The sequence below is a fragment of the Pseudophryne corroboree genome, chromosome 3 (genome assembly GCF_028390025.1).
Source record: "Pseudophryne corroboree isolate aPseCor3 chromosome 3, aPseCor3.hap2, whole genome shotgun sequence".
Classification (NCBI taxonomy): domain Eukaryota; kingdom Metazoa; phylum Chordata; class Amphibia; order Anura; family Myobatrachidae; genus Pseudophryne; species Pseudophryne corroboree.
Genome location: NC_086446.1, coordinates 423378300 through 423399453, shown reverse-complemented (window position 1 = coordinate 423399453; position 21154 = coordinate 423378300). Strand labels below are relative to the sequence as shown.

Here is a 21154-nt window from a genome sequence, read left to right as displayed (position 1 = left end):
AGAGTTTTGATATCTAGCCAAAAACAAGACACTTTTGGGCAAACCCACCAAATGTGATGGAATGAGCCTATAGATGGGCAAATATATTAACATAGCCTTCAACTGGGGTTTGATTTCCATTAAGCATGGAGGTGTACAGTACTGAAAAACAATTTATAATTGTTTCATGTCTCTAATGGGCTACCAGCAATTTCTGCAGTGATGGCGACCCTTATAAATGAACAGTGCGGTTAGTGATGGGGAACTGGCTAGAAAATTGCCGGAGCAGTAGTCAACTACAAGTCTCAGCTGGATAACACCTCGTTTTAGTAAACACTGCCAGTGTGACTTTACAGCAACTTGTGCAGTGCACATTGGGCCTAATTCAGAGTTGAGTTGAGTTGATCGCAGCAGCAAATTTGTTAGCAGTTGGGCTAACCATGGGGGTCATTCCAACCCGTTCGCACGCTGCAACTTTTTGCAGCCATGTGAACGGGTCAGAACTGCGCCTGCGTGCGGGTGTCATTGCGCAGGCGTGTCATTGCCCGGTGAAGGGCGTTGCCAGGCAGCGACGAGGGGACCGAAGAAAGCGTTAACAGCGGCGAATGCAAGAAGATTGACAGGAAGAAGGCAGACCTGGGCGGCAACTCACCGTTTCTGAGGAGTGTCCGGAAAAATGCAGGTGTGGTCGGCTGTTGAAGAGGTGGTTCCTGACGTCAGGTCAATGCCGGATCATCGCAGCAGGTGAGTAACTCCAGAGCTGTGCAGAGTGTCAGTGGCAAACGCAGGGTTTCCGCACATGTATGTAAATATACATACATATATTTTCCCAGTAAAAAAAGCCAGGGGCCCTTAGATTTTAGAAAAAAAACAATAATGATGCAAGATCACAACATACCAACGTGTTGGGGGTACAGGCTCCTGCCATTTTTACTTGGATTCAATTAAATACAGAGTGCACCTGAGTATCATTGTGTAAGTCAAAGGAGTGCCGTACACACATACTCTAGCATACTTACAAACACACGCAGCACTCATACATAAATACATACATACACATTGTGTACATGCACACACACAACAGTGTACATGCACACAACACACATACATACATCCAGTATACATGCACACATACATACACACAGTATACATGCACACAGCATACTTACATACACAAAGGCCCTCATTCCGAGTTGTTCGCTCGGAGTTTTTCATCGCATCGCAGTGAGAATTCTCTTAGTGCGCATGCGCAATGTTCGCACTGCGACTGCGCCAAGTAACTTTACTATGATGAAAGTAAGTTTACTCACGGCATTTTCATCGCTCCGACGTTCGCATTGTGATTGACAGGAAATGGGTGTTACTGGGCGGATGCACGGCGTTTTAGGGGCGTGTGGCTGGAAACGCTACCGTTTCCGGAAAAAACGCAGGAGTGGCCGGAGAAACGGTGGGAGTGCCTGGGCGAACGCTGGGTGTGTTTATGACGTCAGCCAGGAACGAAAAGCACTGAACTGATCGCACAGGCAGAGTAAGTCTGAAGCTACTCAGAAACTGCTAACTCGTTTGTAATCGCAATATTGCGCGTACGTCGGTCGCAATTTTAAGAAGCTAAGATTCACTCCCAGTAGGCGGCGGCTTAGCGTGTGTAACTCTGCTACATTCGCCTTGCGAGCGAACAACTCGGAATGAGGGCCAAAGTGTACATGCACACAGCGTACGTACGTACGTACGTACGTACGCACGCACACACAGCAAACATACACACACAGCGTGGAAGGAGACCGGCAACTGCCAAGCCACGACATGGAGCAGATTCACGGGACCAGCAGGTGACGTCATCAACAACTGCCGATCACGGCTAGACGCATCTGAAGACAACGCATTAACGGACAGCGGAGGAAAAGGTCCCGATTAGTTTAAGATAGGGACAGGTAACCTGAACCACTATCAAACTCCAGTATACCGGCTCTTTCCACATTACCCTAAAAGAGCTGTAAACATTTATCTAACAAACTTTTTCTTTACAGGTGCCACTAATGATATTCTTTTCTTCAGCTTTATCATTACTTTTTCATTAGCACGTCAATTGTTACACACAGCCACACACAGTATACATGCACACAGCACACATACAGTATACATGCACACAGCCACACACAGTATACATGCACACAGCACACACATAGTATACATGCACACAGCCACACACAGTATACATGCACACAGCCACACACAGTATACATGCACACAGCACACACAGTATACATGCACACAGCACACACACAGTATACATGCACACAACACACACACAGTATACATGCACACAGCCACACACATTATACATGCACACAGCACACACACAGTATACATGCACACAGCCACACACAGTATACATTAGTGATGAGCGGGTTCGGTTCCTCGGAAACCAAACCCCCCCGAACTTCACCCATTTTACACGGGTCTGAGGCATACTCGGATTCTCCCATATGGCTCGGTTAACCCGAGCGCGCCCGAACGTCATCATCCCGCTGTCGGATTCTCGCGAGATTCGGATTCTATATAAGCAGCCGCGCGTCGCCGCCATTTTCACTCGTGCATTGGAAATGTTAGGGAGAGGACGTGGCTGGCGTCCTCTCCGTTAATTCATCTTGATGCAAATATTTGTGCTTATTGCTTAATTGTGGGGACTGGGGAGCAGCTGTATTATATAGGAGGAGTACAGTGCAGAGTTTTGCTGACAGTGACAACCAGTATACGTTGTCTGCCTGAAAAACACTCCATATCTGTGCTCAGTGTGCTGCATATATCTGTGCTCACACTGCTTTATTGTGGGGACTGGGGACCACCAGTATATTATTTAGGAGGAGTACAGTGCATAGTTTTGCTGACATTGACCACCAGTATACGTTGTCTGCCTGAAAAACACTCCATATCTGTGCTCAGTGTGCTGCATATATCTGTGCTCACACTGCTTTATTGTGGGGACTGGGGACCAGCAGTATTATATGGGAGGAGTACAGTGCAGAGTTTTGCTGACAGTGACCACCAGTATACGTTGTCTGTCTGAAAAACACTCCATATCTGTGCTCAGTGTGCTGCATATATCTGTGCTCACACTGCTTTATTGTGGGGACTGTGGACCACCAGTACATTATATAGGAGGAGTACAGTGCAGAGTTTTGCTGACCAGTGACCACCAGTATACGTTGTCTGCCTGAAAAACACTCCTTATCTGTGCTCAGTGTGCTGCATATATCTGTGCTCACACTGCTTTATTGTGGATACTGGGGACCAGCAGTATTATATAGGAGGAGTACAGTGCAGAGTTTTGCTGACAGTGACCACCAGTATATATAGCAGTACGGTACGGAAGGCCACTGCTCTACCTACCTCTGTGTCGTCAAGTATACTATCCATCTAGATTCTATACCTGTGGTGCATTTTAGTTTTGCAGTTTGCTGACAGTGACCACCAGTATATATAGCAGTACGGTACGGAAGGCCACTGCTCTACCTACCTCTGTGTCGTCAAGTATACTATCCATCTAGATTCTATACCTGTGGTGCATTTTAGTTTTGCAGTTTGCTGACAGTGACCACCAGTATATATAGTAGTACGGTACGGAAGGCACTGCTCTACCTACCGCTGTGTCGTCAAGTATACTATCCATCTAGATTCTATACCTGTGGTGCATTTTAGTTTTGCAGTTTGCTGACAGTGACCACCAGTATATATAGCAGTACGGTACGGAAGGCCACTGCTCTACCTACCGCTGTGTCGTCAAGTATACTATCCATCTAGATTCTATACCTGTGGTGCATTTTAGTTTTGCAGTTTGCTGACAGTGACCACCAGTATATATAGCAGTACGGTACGGAAGGCCACTGCTCTACCTACCTCTGTGTCGTCAAGTATACTATCCATCTAGATTCTATACCTGTGGTGCATTTTAGTTTTGCAGTTTGCTGACAGTGACCACCAGTATATACAGCAGTACGGTACGGAAGGCCACTGCTCTACCTACCGCTGTGTCGTCAAGTATACTATCCATCTAGATTCTATACCTGTGGTGCATTTTAGTTTTGCAGTTTGCTGACAGTGACCACCAGTATATATAGAAGTACGGTACGGAAGGCTACTGCTCTACCTACCTCTGTGTCGTCAAGTATACTATCCATCCATACCTGTGGTGCATTTCAGTTGTGCGCAGTATATATAGTAGTAGGCCATTGCTATTGATACTGGCATATAATTCCACACATTAAAAAATGGAGAACAAAAATGTGGAGGGTAAAATAGGGAAAGATCAAGATCCACTTCCACATCGTGCTGAAGCTGCTGCCACTAGTCATGGCCGAGACGATGAAATGCCATCAACGTCATCTGCCAAGGCCGATGCCCAATGTCATAGTAGAGAGCATGTAAAATCCAAATAACAAAAGTTCAGTAAAATGACCCAAAAATCTAAATTAAAAGCATCTGAGGAGAAGCGTAAACTCAGTGGCAAACGCAGGATTTCTAGAGGGGGGTTTCCAAATACAATCCACAATATCCCACTCTGCGGAGCATGGAATACAATATTAATATTTAACACTATAGATGGTCTATAGTATAGGCTGTATCAAACATATTTTATATAATTAAGATAATGTACTGTAAGTGGTCAGGAAAAGGTTAAACATACCATAATAAATAAATAAATACACAAATATAATAGAACCAGTACTGCACTGTCTAAGCACACATTTTCCCACCTCATTGTAAGGCTCCTGTCTCTTCTTCTTGGTAGCTACTCTCTGGTCCAGTGCACTGATTGATGCCTCAGAAGCAGAAGAAGCTTCTATCCCTAGGCATGTGCAGCAGCTTAAACTGCATGATGTGGCGGCAGCTCTAGTAATTGTATTATATACCATTGCAATTGTTGTCATAATTTGAGCCACTTGCCAAGAGAAGAGGGGTTTCCAGGCAACCAGAAACCCCCCCTGCGTTTGCCTATGAAACTTGCCAATATGCCATTTACGACACTGAGTGGCAAGGAACGGCTGAGGCCCTGGCCTATGTTCATGGCTAGTGGTTCAGCTTCACATGAGGATGGAAGCACTCATCCTCTCGCTAGAAAACTGCAGTGCCACTCCTAGATGGGCCAGGTGTTTGTGTCGGCCACTTGTGTCGCTTAGCTTAGTCACACAGCGACCTTGGTGCGCCTCTTTTTTTCTTTGCATCATGTGCTGTTTGGGGACTATTTTTTTGAAGTGCCATCCTGCCTGACACTGCAGTGCCACTCCTAGATGGGCCAGGTGTTTGTGTCAGCCACTTGTGTCGCTTAGCTTAGTCACACAGCGACCTTGGTTCGCCTCTTTTTTTCTTTGCATCATGTGCTGTTTGGGGACAATTTTTTTTAAGTGCCATCCTGTCTGACACTGCAGTGCCACTCCTAGATGGGCCAGGTGTTTGTGTCGGCCACTTGTGTCGCTTAGCTTACTCACACAGCGACCTTGGTGCGCCTCTTTTTTTCTTTGCATCATGTGCTGTTTGGGGACTATTTTTTTGAAGTGCCATCCTGCCTGACACTGCAGTGCCACTCCTAGATGGGCCAGGTGTTTGTGTCGGCCACTTGTGTCGCTTAGCTTAGTCACACAGCGACCTTGGTGCGCCTCTTTTTTTCTTTGCATCATGTGCTGTTTGGGGACAATTTTTTTGAAGTGCCATCCTGTCTGACACTGCAGTGCCACTCCTAGATGGGCCAGGTGTTTGTGTCGGCCACTTGTGTCGCTTAGCTTAGTCACACAGCGACCTTGGTGCGCCTCTTTTTTTCTTTGCATCATGTGCTGTTTGGGGACAATTTTTTTGAAGTGCCATCCTGTCTGACACTGCAGTGCCACTCCTAGATGGGCCAGGTGTTTGTGTCAGCCACTTGTGTCGCTTAGCTTAGTCACACAGCGACCTTGGTGCGCCTCTTTTTTTCTTTGCATCATGTGCTGTTTGGGGACTATTTTTTTGAAGTGCCATCCTGTCTGACACTGCAGTGCCACTCCTAGATGGGCCAGGTGTTTGTGTCGGTCACTTGTGTCGCTTAGCTTTGTCACACAGCGACCTTGGTGCGCCTCTTTTTTTCTTTGCATCATGTGCTGTTTGGGGACTATTTTTTTGAAGTGCCATCCTGTCTGACACTGCAGTGCCACTCCTAGATGGGCCAGGTGTTTGTGTCGGCCACTTGTGTCGCTTAGCTTAGTCACACAGCTACCTCATTGCACCTCTTTTTTTCTTTGCATCATGTGCTGTTTGGGGACTATTTTTTAAATCTGCCATCCTGTCTGACACTGCAGTGCCACTCCTAGATGGGCCAGGTGTTTGTGTCGGCCACTTGGGTCGCTTAGCTTAGTCATCCAGCGACCTAAAAATAATATTGTGAGGTGTTCAGAATAGACTGAAAATGAGTGTAAATTATGGTTATTGAGGTTAATAATACTATTGGATCAAAATGACCCCCAAATTCTATGATTTAAGCTGTTTTTGAGGGTTTTTTGTAAAAAAAACACCCAAATCCAAAACACACCCGAATCCGACAAAATATTTTCAGGGAGGTTTTGGCAAAACGCGTCCGAATCCAAAACACGGCCGCGGAACCGAATCCAAAACCAAAACACAAAACCCGAAAAATTTCCGGTGCACATCACTAGTACATGCACATAGCAGACATACAGTATACATGCACACAGCCACACACAGTATACATGCACACACACATACATACAGTATACATGCACACACAGAGTATACATGCACACATACTGCCATACATACACATACAGCATACATGAATAGAGTTTACAAACACACCATTGACAGAAAGCACAGCCCCTCCACCAAATCACATGCTACTCACAGTAATCGGGACATCATGTACACTACTGTCCCCTCTTTCACCTGCTGGCTGCTGCAGTAGTGCTGAGTGGCTGATAATAGTAGGGACAGCTACTGGCTGCCTCACCAGGCTCTGTCATAATGCCCAACGTACTGCCTGAGAGGAGCTGCGCGCTTTCGCTGCAGCTCCCCCCTACAGGCAGACAGCAGAGCAGCCGCCTGTCAGTGTAAGGACACGGAGGGAGATGCTGCAGCCGCGTTACAGGTGCAGCTCCTCCGTAGCCAAAAGAAAAAAAAATCGGTCACCAGCGCCGATGGATCGCCCGCCAGGGGGGGTTTCTAGGTACTCGGAAACCCCCCCTGTGTGCGCGTATGAGTGTGCACAAACTTTTTGTTTGTGCAGCTCTCTGCACAACTGATTGCAGCCCTGCATAGCCCTAACCCCCTCCCCTGTAGGCGGTAATTACCTGGTCGCAGCAGTGCTAAAAATAGCCTGCATGCGACCAGGTCTGAATTACCCCCCATTTGCACTGCAGGGGAGGCAGATATAACATGTGCAGAGAGAGTTAGATTTGGGAAGGGTGTGTTCAATCTGCAATCTAAATTGCAGTGTAAAAATAAAGCAGCCAGTATTTACCCTGCACAGAAACAAAATAACCCACCCAAATCTAACTCTCTCTACACATGTTATATCTGCCCCCCCCCCCCTGCAGTGCACATGGTTTTGCCCAACTGCTAACAAATTTGCTGCTGCAAACAACTCTGAATTACCCCCATTGGCCCTCATTCCGAGTTGTTCGCTCGTTGCCGAATTTCGCTATATTGCTATATTGCGATTAGTCGCTTACTGCGCATGCGCAATGTTCGCAGAGCGCATGCGCTTAGTTATTTTACTCAAAAGTTAGGTATTTTACTCACGGCATTACGAGGATTTTTCTTCGTTCTGGTGATCGGAGTGTGATTGACAGGAAGTGGGTGTTTCTGGGCGGAAACTGGACGTTTTAAGGGTGTGTGTGAAAAAACTCTGCCGTTTCTGGGAAAAACGCGGGAGTGGCTGGAGAAACGGGGGAGTGCCTGGGCAAACGCTGGGTGTGTTTGTGACGTCAAACCAGGAACGAAACTGACTGAACTGATCGCAGTGGCAGAGTAAGTGTCGAGCTACTCGGAAACTGCTAAGAAATTTCTATTCGCAATTTTGCGAATCTTTCGTTCGCAATTCTGCTATGCTAAGATACACTCCCAGAGGGTGGCGGCTTAGCGTGTGCAATGCTGCTAAAAGCAGCTAGCGAGCGAACAACTCGAAATGAGGGCCATTGTGGATAATTCTGAGTTGATCGCAGCAGGAACTTTGTTAGCAGTTGGGCAAAACCATGTGCACTGCAGGGGGGGGGGGCAGATATAACATGTGCAGAGAGAGTTAGATTTGGGTGGGTTATAGTGTTTCTGTGCAGGGTAAATACTGGCTGCTTTATTTTTACACTGCAATTTAGATTGCAGATTGAACACACCTCACCCAAATCTAACTCTCTCTACACATGTTATATCTGCCTCCCCTGCAGTGCACATGGTTTTGCCCAACTGCTAACAAAGTTCCTGCTGCGATCAACTCAGAATTACCCCCTCTGTTCTATAAGCAGCTTGCAGCAATTTCAGCAGTGATGTGCAACACTCACACAGTGATGACATTTCTTGCAAATAAATGGTGGGTTTGCTGGAGTTGAGGGGCGCTCACTCACCACTCAACTGTAAGTCTCAGCACAGATAAAGGTCTGTTTAGATTACACATTGCCTGTGTGCTTTTTGGAGAAAACTACTGTTTCTCTTGCTAAAAAGACCTTAGCATGCACACATGTATCATTAACATTTGGCATGTAGTATACTGCATATTACTGTATTTGTATAATAATGGTCGGAAGACAGTGCTTTTAATCCTAGAAGGAGCTGCTGATACTTGTAAATTGGTGGACTATGCCCCTTGCAGGTAGCAGGGAGAAGCATCGGGCATATATTAATGTCCGAAGTGAGATACTGGCCAGGGTCAACCAGGAAAAGAGCATCCGTTCGCCCCAGCGACGCTAGAGCAAACTAGTTAGGAGGGATGCTAGACGGCTGCAGAGGGCCTGGTTCATATATAGTAAGTACAGTATTACAGCACAGTATAAATTATTATTATTATTACGGCAGGGGCACTGAAGGGGGCTAGGGTGGTCGCGGTGTGTATTTTGTGCCGAGCTGCCAGCTGATTATGGCCCTGAACGTGAGCCACTCAGATCTCGCAGACTGGCAGCCAATCAGGATTGGTTGCAGATGATTCTTCATAGAGTGGAAACTTAGCAGCGAATGAGTCACATTTTTATCCTGCTTTAAACAAAGAAAAACCTTCCAGCTGTAACTTGGCTCCATGATTGGTCTATTTGAAATGCATATGCAAGCATCAATCATAGAGCAGGGTTCAGCAGGAAGATTGTTTAGATTGTCTCTATGGAACAAATCACCGGTATGAACCTTTGAGAATATTCCTGCCACCTTTGCTGATTTCCTGTTCAAATTCTTGCTGGCTATAACAACAACTATTTAATCTCTTTACTATAGTTTCATCATACTCATACTGTAAGTACATTTTAATTATCATACTGTAATTTATCCATATTCGTGCCCATGTACACGCATATTCATGTATTCAGTCACACAGTTCAGCGACACTACCCTGAAAAGTATACTACTAGTAACTCCGTTGTTGTTGGTTGTTTGCAATGGTGGGCAGCCATTTTGTCCCATTTGACTGTGCTCGTGTTTTGCCGTGCAGTTTTGTTAGCATTTATTGCCATACCAATAGATTTTACTAGGCCCATGTAGTAAGCCACCATGTTATGTACTTAAGGATTTATTTATTAAGACTTGGATGGAGATAAAGTGGATAGAGATAAAGTACAACCCAATCAGCTCCTAACTGCCATATCACAGGCTGTGTTTAAAAAAAATGACAGGAGCTTGTTGGCTGGTTCTTTATCTCTGTCCATTTTATTTCTTTCCAAGGCTTAGTGAATAGCCCTCTAAGGGGTACATTTACTAAGCAGTGATAAGAGCAGAGAAGTGAGCCAGTGGAGAAGTTGCCTATGACAACCAATCAGCACTGAAGTAACATCTATAATTTGCATACTATAAAATGATACAGAGCTGCTGATTGGTTGATGGGAAAATTTCTCCACTGACTCACTTTCAGCTCTTATCACTGCTTAGTAAATGTACCCCTATGACTCCTAAACAGTAGCAGCTTAGTTCTGAAATGTATGCTGTTGGTAGCTCCAAGGGGGTTGGTTGCCTTATGGCTATTCATAATAGTTGGTGGCCATTTTGTCCCATCTGAATTGTGCTTGTGTTTTGCTGTGCAGTTTTGTTAGCATTTGTTGCTGTACCGGTAGATTTTACTAGGCTTATGCCATCAATAATAATAAGTTATCATGTTATGTACTACGATGCATAAACAGTAATAGCAACTTTGCTCTAAAATGTATCTCGCTGGTAGCTCCATGAGAGTCGGTTACCTTGTGGCTGTTCGTAACAGTCGGTGTCCATTTTGTCAATTTTGAATTGCGCTCATGTTTTTCTGTGCACTTCTGTAAGCATGCTTGTTGTTAGGGTGACACAATACTTAATTGGTGCCCAAAACAATACAGTTGCTACATCAGATGAACATTTATTAGCATGATGCTCAAAACAAATTAGTTCCCACATCTAAGTAAGGTTATTCTTCCAGAATGTTTTATTTAATAAATAACACTTTTTATAAAATGTGTCCTGTGCCTCTTAAAATCTGTTATTAATTGTTTTAACATAAATATTCACAAATATTTCTCTTCTCTCCGTAGTTCCTGTCAGGCAACATGCCATTAACTATCAACAAAACTATGAGCAAGATACAGTAATTGCTAACATGAAAAAAGACAATAAGGGTGGGATTCAATTCTTTTCACCCCTTTCCATACTCGTTCTGTTTCTGCCCTCAGGGACGTTGTATCATTATTTCAGCTCGCTACCCCCAGAGTAGCAAGGCACCCAACCCTTAACACAGCTAAACCTGATTACTATGGGCGCAATATCCACGATAACGGAGATCATTTTAGAAAGGAAATTGGGCGTGATATATCATTTGAATCTCACCCTAAGACTACCCGAGAGATCCAAGCATGGCTCAAAGAAAGTGGCATTGTAGGCAATTTATAGGCTGTCTTCTGTCATCCTTTGAAGAGGATGAGGGCCAGATTTATAACTTTTTCCAAATGCACATGGTATGTATTGACTGTAACAGACATGCAGTAAACTTTATTTTGATATTATTGTTAAACTTTTTACAGTTTTATTGTACAGTTGTACTGTACATTAATATCTATCTGTCATACTGAACTGTAGGAGAGAGTGAAAACAATTGTGGAAGAACAAATTTGTGAGGACGATGAGCATACTGCTGCACAAATACAACGTATTCTCCATTCCGAGTATGACCTGGACATCTCATGTTCCAGCATTAAAATGATGCGTAGGGAACTGGGATTGAACTGTGGCCCTATAAGGTAAAAAACATAATCCACAAATGCACTGTAAAGTATTTTACACAGTAATAAGTCCTTAAGAAAGTTATAAAAGACTGCTGTAAATTAATCATTTTTCTGTACACAGTATACATCCCATGATAAGGGATGTGAATAAATATAAGAGAGTTGAACAGGCACACCGATTGAAACAGAGCGGTGAAATGTTTGATGATGTAATTGTCACAGAGAGAGAAATGAGACTGAACAATGAAGAAGAGCTGAAGGCCGCTATTGAAGCATCCTGGTCTTCCATAAACACCTCAGCAATGCCACAGGCCGATAGAATCCACGCCACGCCGCATTGAGGCAGTAATTCATGCAAAAGGGGCCCAAACCAAGAACTGAGTACATATGCATGATTATACTTTTCAGAGGGCCGACATTTCTGTGTTTAAAATCCTTTTTTAATTGATTTTATGTAATATTCTAATTTTCTGAGATTTTGGATTTGGGGTTATCTTAAGCTGTAAGCCACAATCATCAAAATGATAACAAATAAAGGCTTGAAATATCTCACTTTGCATGTAAGGTAATATAATATATTAGTTTTACCTTTTAAGTTGAATTACTGAAATAAATGAACTTTTGCACGATATTCTAATTTTCTGAGTTTCACCTTTACTGCAGGTCTTCGGACATGAATCCAACTGAATTGGTGTGGGCCCAGTTGAAAAGATACATCAGATCTGATGTGAGGCTGACAATAAACATTAGCTGAACCCACTTAAACTTCCAGGATCAGAGGAGCGGCAGCTCAGGTTTTCTCTTCTTGCTTGGAATTCAAATTGAGGCAAAATGTCATCATCATGGCATCTGATCCTTGGGGGTTTTGAATTCCATATAAGTCCCTCCCGCTGTGAATTGGATGCCATTTCACACTGACTCCAGTGCATGCTGCTGTGCTGTGTCCATCCACTCAAGTGGCCAATTCTTTCTATCCTTTGATGACATCTAAATTTAATATACATACATTATTACAAGTCAGGCACTACCACAACAAAATCAAGACTTGCTTATCTAGTAGAGCCATTAGCACTTTCCAATATCAAGAGTCACCAAAGAGTTAAGGGGCATATTTATCAAAATCTGCATCTCAGATGAGGAAGTGATGTTCTAAATTTGCCCAAATACGCAATGCGATAATTGAATACATCGCAGGGATGTATCAATTATCGCATGCAGGGACAGAGCTTACAAGAAAACTCTGTCACTGCAAATCCATGCACTACAAGTATAGGAAATGTGACCTGCAAATTTTTATAACTCTCCTCCAATTGCCCTTTAGTAATGTACATTCTGGTGATACTTAAATAATGTGAAAAGGGCGTGTAAATATGAACTATGAATAGCATTTTTAAGTCATAAGGTGGATGCACAGTAATGTGAGCACTCTACATTTCTTTAAAAAGTAGCTTTTCACCGCAGTTCAACTCCATCTTCAACCTTCTTCTTCATTTAAAACATTAAAAATGATCGGCAATCCATGGTGTTCAGAAGTAAAGATCGTTTACAGTTGTTTGATCTAAATTATATACTTACTTGCTTGTATTTTAATATCTTGGAAATGTACTGCTTTCATTTATATGCTTGACTTCATCTTCTCCTAATTAAAAAAATAAACACAGACACTGTTTTAAAGTCTTTCATAATGATCCTACGTGGGGTCTGATAGCAATAAAATTAATTAATGCAATGATATTCATTTATACTTTTTATCTAAACACATTACTGAATAAATGAAGTCCATCACAATTAAACTCCATGTGGGGTTTGCTGCAACTAACCAATCAGAGCTACTTTCACTCATCGTCACCAATCAAAGCAAAGTCGCTTTGTATTGGTTAGTGAGGACAGTCTTTTTGGTCCATACAGGCTTCTCTTCCTGTCAGTTGGGATGGGGTTTTTGAAGGAGCAGGTCTTTGTTATTCACATGGGCTTTTCTCTATTCCCATTGCTTTAGGTGGTCAGTAAACTGCTGCAAGAAGGTATTGCGTTATGTAAATATAGGGTTTTACTGTATTTTGAATTTGCTTTTGCAGGGTCCAGTGAGCCATGGATGGCAGGGATGGTTAGAGCTTTTACATCTACAAGCACCAGCATGCGCTTGCACCCATGTGTATGCTGGCATTTGTGGTTCTGCAAGTGACAGCACACCAATGTAAAGCTGCTTGCTAGGATTAACAGTGCCTATCTGCCACCATATTCCTGATATTACCAAACACCAGGAGTGGATTGGGATTGAAAACCAGGGGACGGGGTTTGTTGAGGGGGCGTGATTCTGAGTCACGTCTTTTTGAAAGACCTTTCCTAAGTTCCAGGCATAAGTTGTGATACACTGCTAGCATAGAGTGAAAGTCAAATATAATACTCGCAGCATAACCCATTGCATACTTACAAACACACAATCTCCATACACACACACAACATACATACAGCACACGTACAAACACACATACACACACACACACACACAGGGCATACTTACAAACACACACAGAGTATACATACACTTACATACGCATACAGCATACACACAGGGGTGTAGCGAGGGTGGCTCCAGTGGAGCGCAAGCTCTGGGTGCCGGAAAAGTTAGAGGGCGCACCGTCGCCTGCTCACCCCCTCCTTCTGCCACACTGACTCGGACTCTGAGACTATGTAGGGAGCAGGGCAGGTCAGAGGAGTCAGCAGGAGACACTAACAGCCGACACATGCCGGAGCTCTGCCGCCCTCCTTATATGTCTCAATGTCTGCTTGTAGCTGTGCAGCAGGGTTACTTCTGTCCTGCTACACCACTCTCTGCCTCGCCTGCTGCAGCACCTCTTTCTGCCCCGGCTACTGCAGCACCTCTCTTTGTCCCAGCTATTGCAGCATCTCTCTCTGTTCCAGCTGCTGCAGCACCTTTTTCTGCCCAGGTGCTGCAGCACCTATCTCTGCCCCGGATGCTGCAGCACCTCTTTCTGCCTCGGGTGCTGCAGAACCCGTCTCTGCCCTAGGCTGCTGTTGCAGCACCTCTCTCTGCATAAGAAGCTGCAGAGTAACATTTATAAGCAGCTCTACTATGGCATAACTTCCCTTATATTTTTGTTGCGCTCCTTTGGCGCGCACTGTCCCTGTTTTATACATGACAGGTGCCCAAAAGAAACTTTCACCCTGAGATCGACAAGGTCTAGAACCAGCCTTGTCACTAATTTTGGATTTTTCAATATTCTTTCTTTTCAAATGTAACATGCACCCAATTCAGTATAGGGGAGGGGGGCGCCGAAACATGCCCTTGCTCCGGGCACCATGGCACCTAGCTACGCCTTTGCATACATATACAGATGGAGCCACGCTAATCGTGGCTCTGTCTGTGCCTGGTTGCACCCGGTGAGGCGGACCACTGGGAGCAAACAGGTTGTACATGCATTGTAGATGCGCACGCTCCCATTCAAAGTGAATGGGCGCATCGGTGTACAGGCCGAGACGCGCTGCTCTCCCCCGTCTGTGATTTTGAGCGTAGCTCCATCTGTACATACACAAACACACACATAGCATACTGTACTTACACAAACCACGGGTTGAAGAGAGGAACAGTCTGGCCTCTGGAGTCTGATAGCTTGCAGGTGGGCGGAGCTGCTGCTGCTGGGGGCTGTTGCTGCTCTCACTCTCCAAGGCTGAGACAATGAGTTCCCGGCTCCGGGCACTGCTGCTGACTCATCAGTGAGTGCAGGGAGACTGTTGGTCAGCCAATGGTCCTGCCTGCCAGGCAGCAGGAAGGGTGACAGACTTTGCTTCCTTTTTGCGTCCACAGCGGAACGCAAATCGCGTAAGCACGGCAGCCGGGCCGGCCGGCAGGTAGTGTAATCTTGCCCAGCATGTGGTGTAAACCGGCCCAGCAGATGGGAGGATGGGCCAGCGGTAATCTCTACCGATGTCCCGGTGGCCCAATCCACCCCTGCCAAACGCAGTCATTGGGAGGAGCCCCGGTGCTATGAGCCCAGATTGTTTCTTCTAGGTGACACGTTTTTGCAAGCTTGATTCATTTAGGGAATTCAGGACCAAGCTTGCCAGGCTGTGGCAGTGTCAGATTGTAACAGGGAAATCCCACGGTGTGGTTTATAGTCTTACCAGCCTGTTATAAGCTAATGGTAGTTGTGGCTTTTGCAGGATGATTTGGTAGATGTGTGAAACGCTAATTTTATGTTAATTTAGCAATAACATGGCCATGATAGACTATTAACCCATAAAAACTAATATTGGGAATAGAAGCTCACTTTTAACATCATTGTGACTGCTGCACATATTTATAAGTTGCTGAGTGCTTATTAGAGATGAGCGGGTTCGGTTTCTCTGAATCCGAACCCGCCAGAACTTCATGTTTTTTTTCACGGGTCCGAGCGACTCGGATCTTCCCGCCTTGCTCGGTTAACCCGAGCGCGCCCGAACATCATCATGACGCTGTCGGATTCTCGCGAGGCTCGGATTCTATCGCGAGACTCGGATTCTATATAAGGAGCCGCGCGTCGCCGCCATTTTCACACGTGCATTGAGATTGATAGGGAGAGGACGTGGCTGGCGTCCTCTCCATTTAGATTATAAGAGACTGAGAGAGATTTACTGGAGCTGACTAGGAGGAGTACTGTTACTGTAGAAGTGTAGAGACTGAGTGGAGAGAGTTTACTAGTGAGGACAGTGCAGTTTACTTTATAATCCGTTCTCTGCCTGAAAAAAGCGATACACAGCTAGAGATGAGCGGGTTCGGTTTCTTTGAATCCGAACCCGCACGAACTTCACTTTTTTTTTCACGGGTCCGAGCGACTCGGATCTTCCCGCCTTGCTCGGTTAACCCGAGCGCGCCCGAACGTCATCATGACGCTGTCGGATTCTCGCGAGACTCGGATTCTATATAAGGAGCCGCGCGTCGCCGCCATTTTCACACGTGCATTGAGATTGATAGGGAGAGGACGTGGCTGGCGTCCTCTCCATTTAGATTAGATTTAGAAGAGAGAGAGAGAGAGAGATTGCTGTGATACTGTAGATTAGAAGAGAGTGCAGACAGAGTTTAGTGACTGACGACCACAGTGACCAGTGACCACCAGAGACAGTGCAGTTGTTTGTTTTATTTAATATATCCGTTCTCTGCCTGAAAAAAACGATACACAGTCACACAGTGACTCAGTCTGTGTGCACTGCTCAGCCCAGTGTGCTGCACATCAATGTATTGTATATAAAGCTTATAATTGTGGGGGAGACTGGGGAGCACTGCAGGTTGTTATAGCAGGAGCCAGGAGTACATGATAAATAATATTATATTAAAATTAAACAGTGCACACTTTTGCTGCAGGAGTGCCACTGCCAGTGTGACTAGTGGTGACCAGTGCCTGACCACCAGTATATTAGTAGTATTGTATACTATCTCTTTATCAACCAGTCTATATTAGCAGCAGACACAGTACAGTGCGGTAGTTCACGGCTGTGGCTACCTCTGTGTCGGCACTCGGCAGGCAGTCCGTCCATCCATAATTGTATTATAATATATACCACCTAACCGTGGTTTTTTTTTCATTCTTTATACCGTCGTCATACTAGTTGTTACGAGTATACTACTATCTCTTTATCAACCAGTGTACAGTGCGGTAGTTCACGGCTGTGGCTACCTCTGTGTCGGCACTCGGCAGGCAGTCCGTCCAACCATAATTGTATTATATACCACCTAACCGTGGTTTTTTTTTCATTCTTTATACCGTCGTCATACTAGTTGTTACGAGTATACTACTATCTCTTTATCAACCAGTGTACAGTGCGGTAGTTCACGGCTGTGGCTACCTCTGTGTCGGCACTCGGCAGGCAGTCCGTCCATCCATAATTGTATTATAATATATACCACCTAACCGTGGTTTTTTTTTCATTCTTTATACCGTCGTCATACTAGTTGTTACGAGTATACTACTATCTCTTTATCAACCAGTGTACAGTGCGGTAGTTCACGGCTGTGGCTACCTCTGTGTCGGCACTCGGCAGGCAGTCCGTCCAACCATAATTGTATTATAATATATACCACCTAACCGTGGTTTTTTTTTCATTCTTTATACCGTCGTCATACTAGTTGTTACGAGTATACTACTATCTCTTTATCAACCAGTGTACAGTGCGGTAGTTCACGGCTGTGGCTACCTCTGTGTCGGCACTCGGCAGGCAGTCCGTCCAACCATAATTGTATTATATACCACCTAACCGTGGTTTTTTTTTCATTCTTTATACCGTCGTCATACTAGTTGTTACGAGTATACTACTATCTCTTTATCAACCAGTGTACAGTGCGGTAGTTCACGGCTGTGGCTACCTCTGTGTCGGCACTCGGCAGGCAGTCCGTCCAACCATAATTGTATTATAATATATACCACCTAACCGTGGTTTTTTTTTCATTCTTTATACCGTCGTCATACTAGTTGTTACGAGTATACTACTATCTCTTTATCAACCAGTGTACAGTGCGGTAGTTCACGGCTGTGGCTACCTCTGTGTCGGCACTCGGCAGGCAGTCCGTCCAACCATAATTGTATTATAATATATACCACCTAACCGTGGTTTTTTTTTCATTCTTTATACCGTCGTCATACTAGTTGTTACGAGTATACTACTATCTCTTTATCAACCAGTGTACAGTGCGGTAGTTCACGGCTGTGGCTACCTCTGTGTCGGCACTCGGCAGGCAGTCCGTCCAACCATAATTGTATTATATACCACCTAACCGTGGTTTTTTTTTCATTCTTTATACCGTCGTCATACTAGTTGTTACGAGTATACTACTATCTCTTTATCAACCAGTGTACAGTGCGGTAGTTCACGGCTGTGGCTACCTCTGTGTCGGCACTCGGCAGGCAGTCCGTCCAACCATAATTGTATTATAATATATACCACCTAACCGTGGTTTTTTTTTTCATTCTTTATACCGTCGTCATACTAGTTGTTACGAGTATACTACTATCTCTTTATCAACCAGTGTACAGTGCGGTAGTTCACGGCTGTGGCTACCTCTGTGTCGGCACTCGGCAGGCAGTCCGTCCATCCATAATTGTATTATAATATATACCACCTAACCGTGGTTTTTTTTTCATTCTTTATACCGTCGTCATACTAGTTGTTACGAGTATACTACTATCTCTTTATCAACCAGTGTACAGTGCGGTAGTTCACGGCTGTGGCTACCTCTGTGTCGGCACTCGGCAGGCAGTCCGTCCAACCATAATTGTATTATAATATATACCACCTAACCGTGGTTTTTTTTTCATTCTTTATACCGTCGTCATACTAGTTGTTACGAGTATACTACTATCTCTTTATCAACCAGTGTACAGTGCGGTAGTTCACGGCTGTGGCTACCTCTGTGTCGGCACTCGGCAGGCAGTCCGTCCATCCATAATTGTATTATAATATATACCACCTAACCGTGGTTTTTTTTTCATTCTTTATACCGTCGTCATACTAGTTGTTACGAGTATACTACTATCTCTTTATCAACCAGTGTACAGTGCGGTAGTTCACGGCTGTGGCTACCTCTGTGTCGGCACTCGGCAGGCAGTCCGTCCATCCATAATTGTATTATATACCACCTAACCGTGGTTTTTTTATACCACCTAACCGTGGCAGTCCGTCCATAATTGTATACTAGTATCCAATCCATCCATCTCCATTGTTTACCTGAGGTGCCTTTTAGTTCTGCCTATAAAATATGGAGAACAAAAAAGTTGAGGTTCCAAAATTAGGGAAAGATCAAGATCCACTTCCACCTCGTGCTGAAGCTGCTGCCACTAGTCATGGCCGAGACGATGAAATGCCAGCAACGTCGTCTACCAAGGCCGATGCCCAATGTCATAGTACAGAGCATGTCAAATCCAAAACACCAAATATCAGAAAAAAAAGGACTCCAAAACCTAAAATAAAATTGTCGGAGGAGAAGCGTAAACTTGCCAATATGCCATTTACCACACGGAGTGGCAAGGAACGGCTGAGGCCCTGGCCTATGTTCATGGCTAGTGGTTCAGCTTCACATGAGGATGGAAGCACTCAGCCTCTCGCTAGAAAACTGAAAAGACTCAAGCTGGCAAAAGCACCGCAAAGAACTGTGCGTTCTTTGAAATCCCAAATCCACAAGGAGAGTCCAATTGTGTCGTTTGCGATGCCTGACCTTCCCAACACTGGACGTGAAGAGCATGCACCTTCCACTATTTGCATGCCCCCTGCAAGTGCTGGAAGGAGCACCCGCAGTCCAGTTCCTGATAGTCAGATTGAAGATGTCAGTGTTGAAGTACACCAGGATGAGGAGGATATGGGTGTTGCTGGCGCTGGGGAGGAAATTGACCAGGAGGATTCTGATGGTGAGGTGGTTTGTTTAAGTCAGGCACCCGGGGAGACACCTGTTGTCCGTGGGAGGAATATGGCCGTTGACATGCCAGGTGAAAATACCCAAAAAATCAGCTCTTCGGTGTGGAGGTATTTCACCAGAAATGCGGACAACAGGTGTCAAGCCGTGTGTTCCCTTTGTCAAGCTGTAATAAGTAGGGGTAAGGACGTTAACCACCTCGGAACATCCTCCCTTATACGTCACCTGCAGCGCATTCATAATAAGTCAGTGACAAGTTCAAAAACTTTGGGTGACAGCGGAAGCAGTCCACTGACCAGTAAATCCCTTCCTCTTGTAACCAAGCTCACGCAAACCACCCCACCAACTCCCTCAGTGTCAATTTCCTCCTTCCCCAGGAATGCCAATAGTCCTGCAGGCCATGTCACTGGCAAGTCTGACGAGTCCTCTCCTGCCTGGGATTCCTCCGATGCATCCTTGCGTGTAACGCCTACTGCTGCTGGCGCTGCTGTTGTTGCCGCTGGGAGTCGATGGTCATCCCAGAGGGGAAGTCGTAAGCCCACTTGTACTACTTCCAGTAAGCAATTGACTGTTCAACAGTCCTTTGCGAGGAAGATGAAATATCACAGCAGTCATCCTACTGCAAAGCGGATAACTGAGTCCTTGACAACTATGTTGGTGTTAGACGTGCGTCCGGTATCCGCCGTTAGTTCACAGGGAACTAGACAATTTATTGAGGCAGTGTGCCCCCGTTACCAAATACCATCTAGGTTCCACTTCTCTAGGCAGGCGATACCGAGAATGTACACGGACGTCAGAAAAAGACTCACCAGTGTCCTAAAAAATGCAGTTGTACCCAATGTCCACTTAACCACGGACATGTGGACAAGTGGAGCAGGGCAGGGTCAGGACTATATGACTGTGACAGCCCACTGGGTAGATGTATGGACTCCCGCCGCAAGAACAGCAGCGGCGGCACCAGTAGCAGCATCTCGCAAACGCCAACTCTTTCCTAGGCAGGCTACGCTTTGTATCACCGCTTTCCAGAATACGCACACAGCTGAAAACCTCTTACGGCAACTGAGGAAGATCATCGCGGAATGGCTTACCCCAATTGGACTCTCCTGTGGATTTGTGGCATCGGACAACGCCAGCAATATTGTGTGTGCATTAAATATGGGCAAATTCCAGCACGTCCCATGTTTTGCACATACCTTGAATTTGGTGGTGCAGAATTTTTTAAAAAACGACAGGGGCGTGCAAGAGATGCTGTCGGTGGCCAGAAAAATTGCGGGACACTTTCGGCGTACAGGCACCACGTACAGAAGACTGGAGCACCACCAAAAACTACTGAACCTGCCCTGCCATCATCTGAAGC

General features: G+C 45.2%; 1 long non-coding RNA gene across 1 annotated transcript in view; it reads right to left on the bottom strand.

The window, feature by feature from the left end:
* Window positions 1–12030: 12030 nt before the first annotated feature.
* Window positions 12031–21154, bottom strand: part of LOC135057854 (uncharacterized) — a 75219-nt gene continuing 66095 nt past the window's right edge. The window contains exons 2-3 of the long non-coding RNA XR_010244416.1: window positions 12975–13038; window positions 12031–12386 (exon numbers count right to left, since the gene is read on the bottom strand). This is a non-coding gene — a long non-coding RNA (uncharacterized LOC135057854). The remainder of the gene's footprint in view (window positions 12387–12974; window positions 13039–21154) is intronic.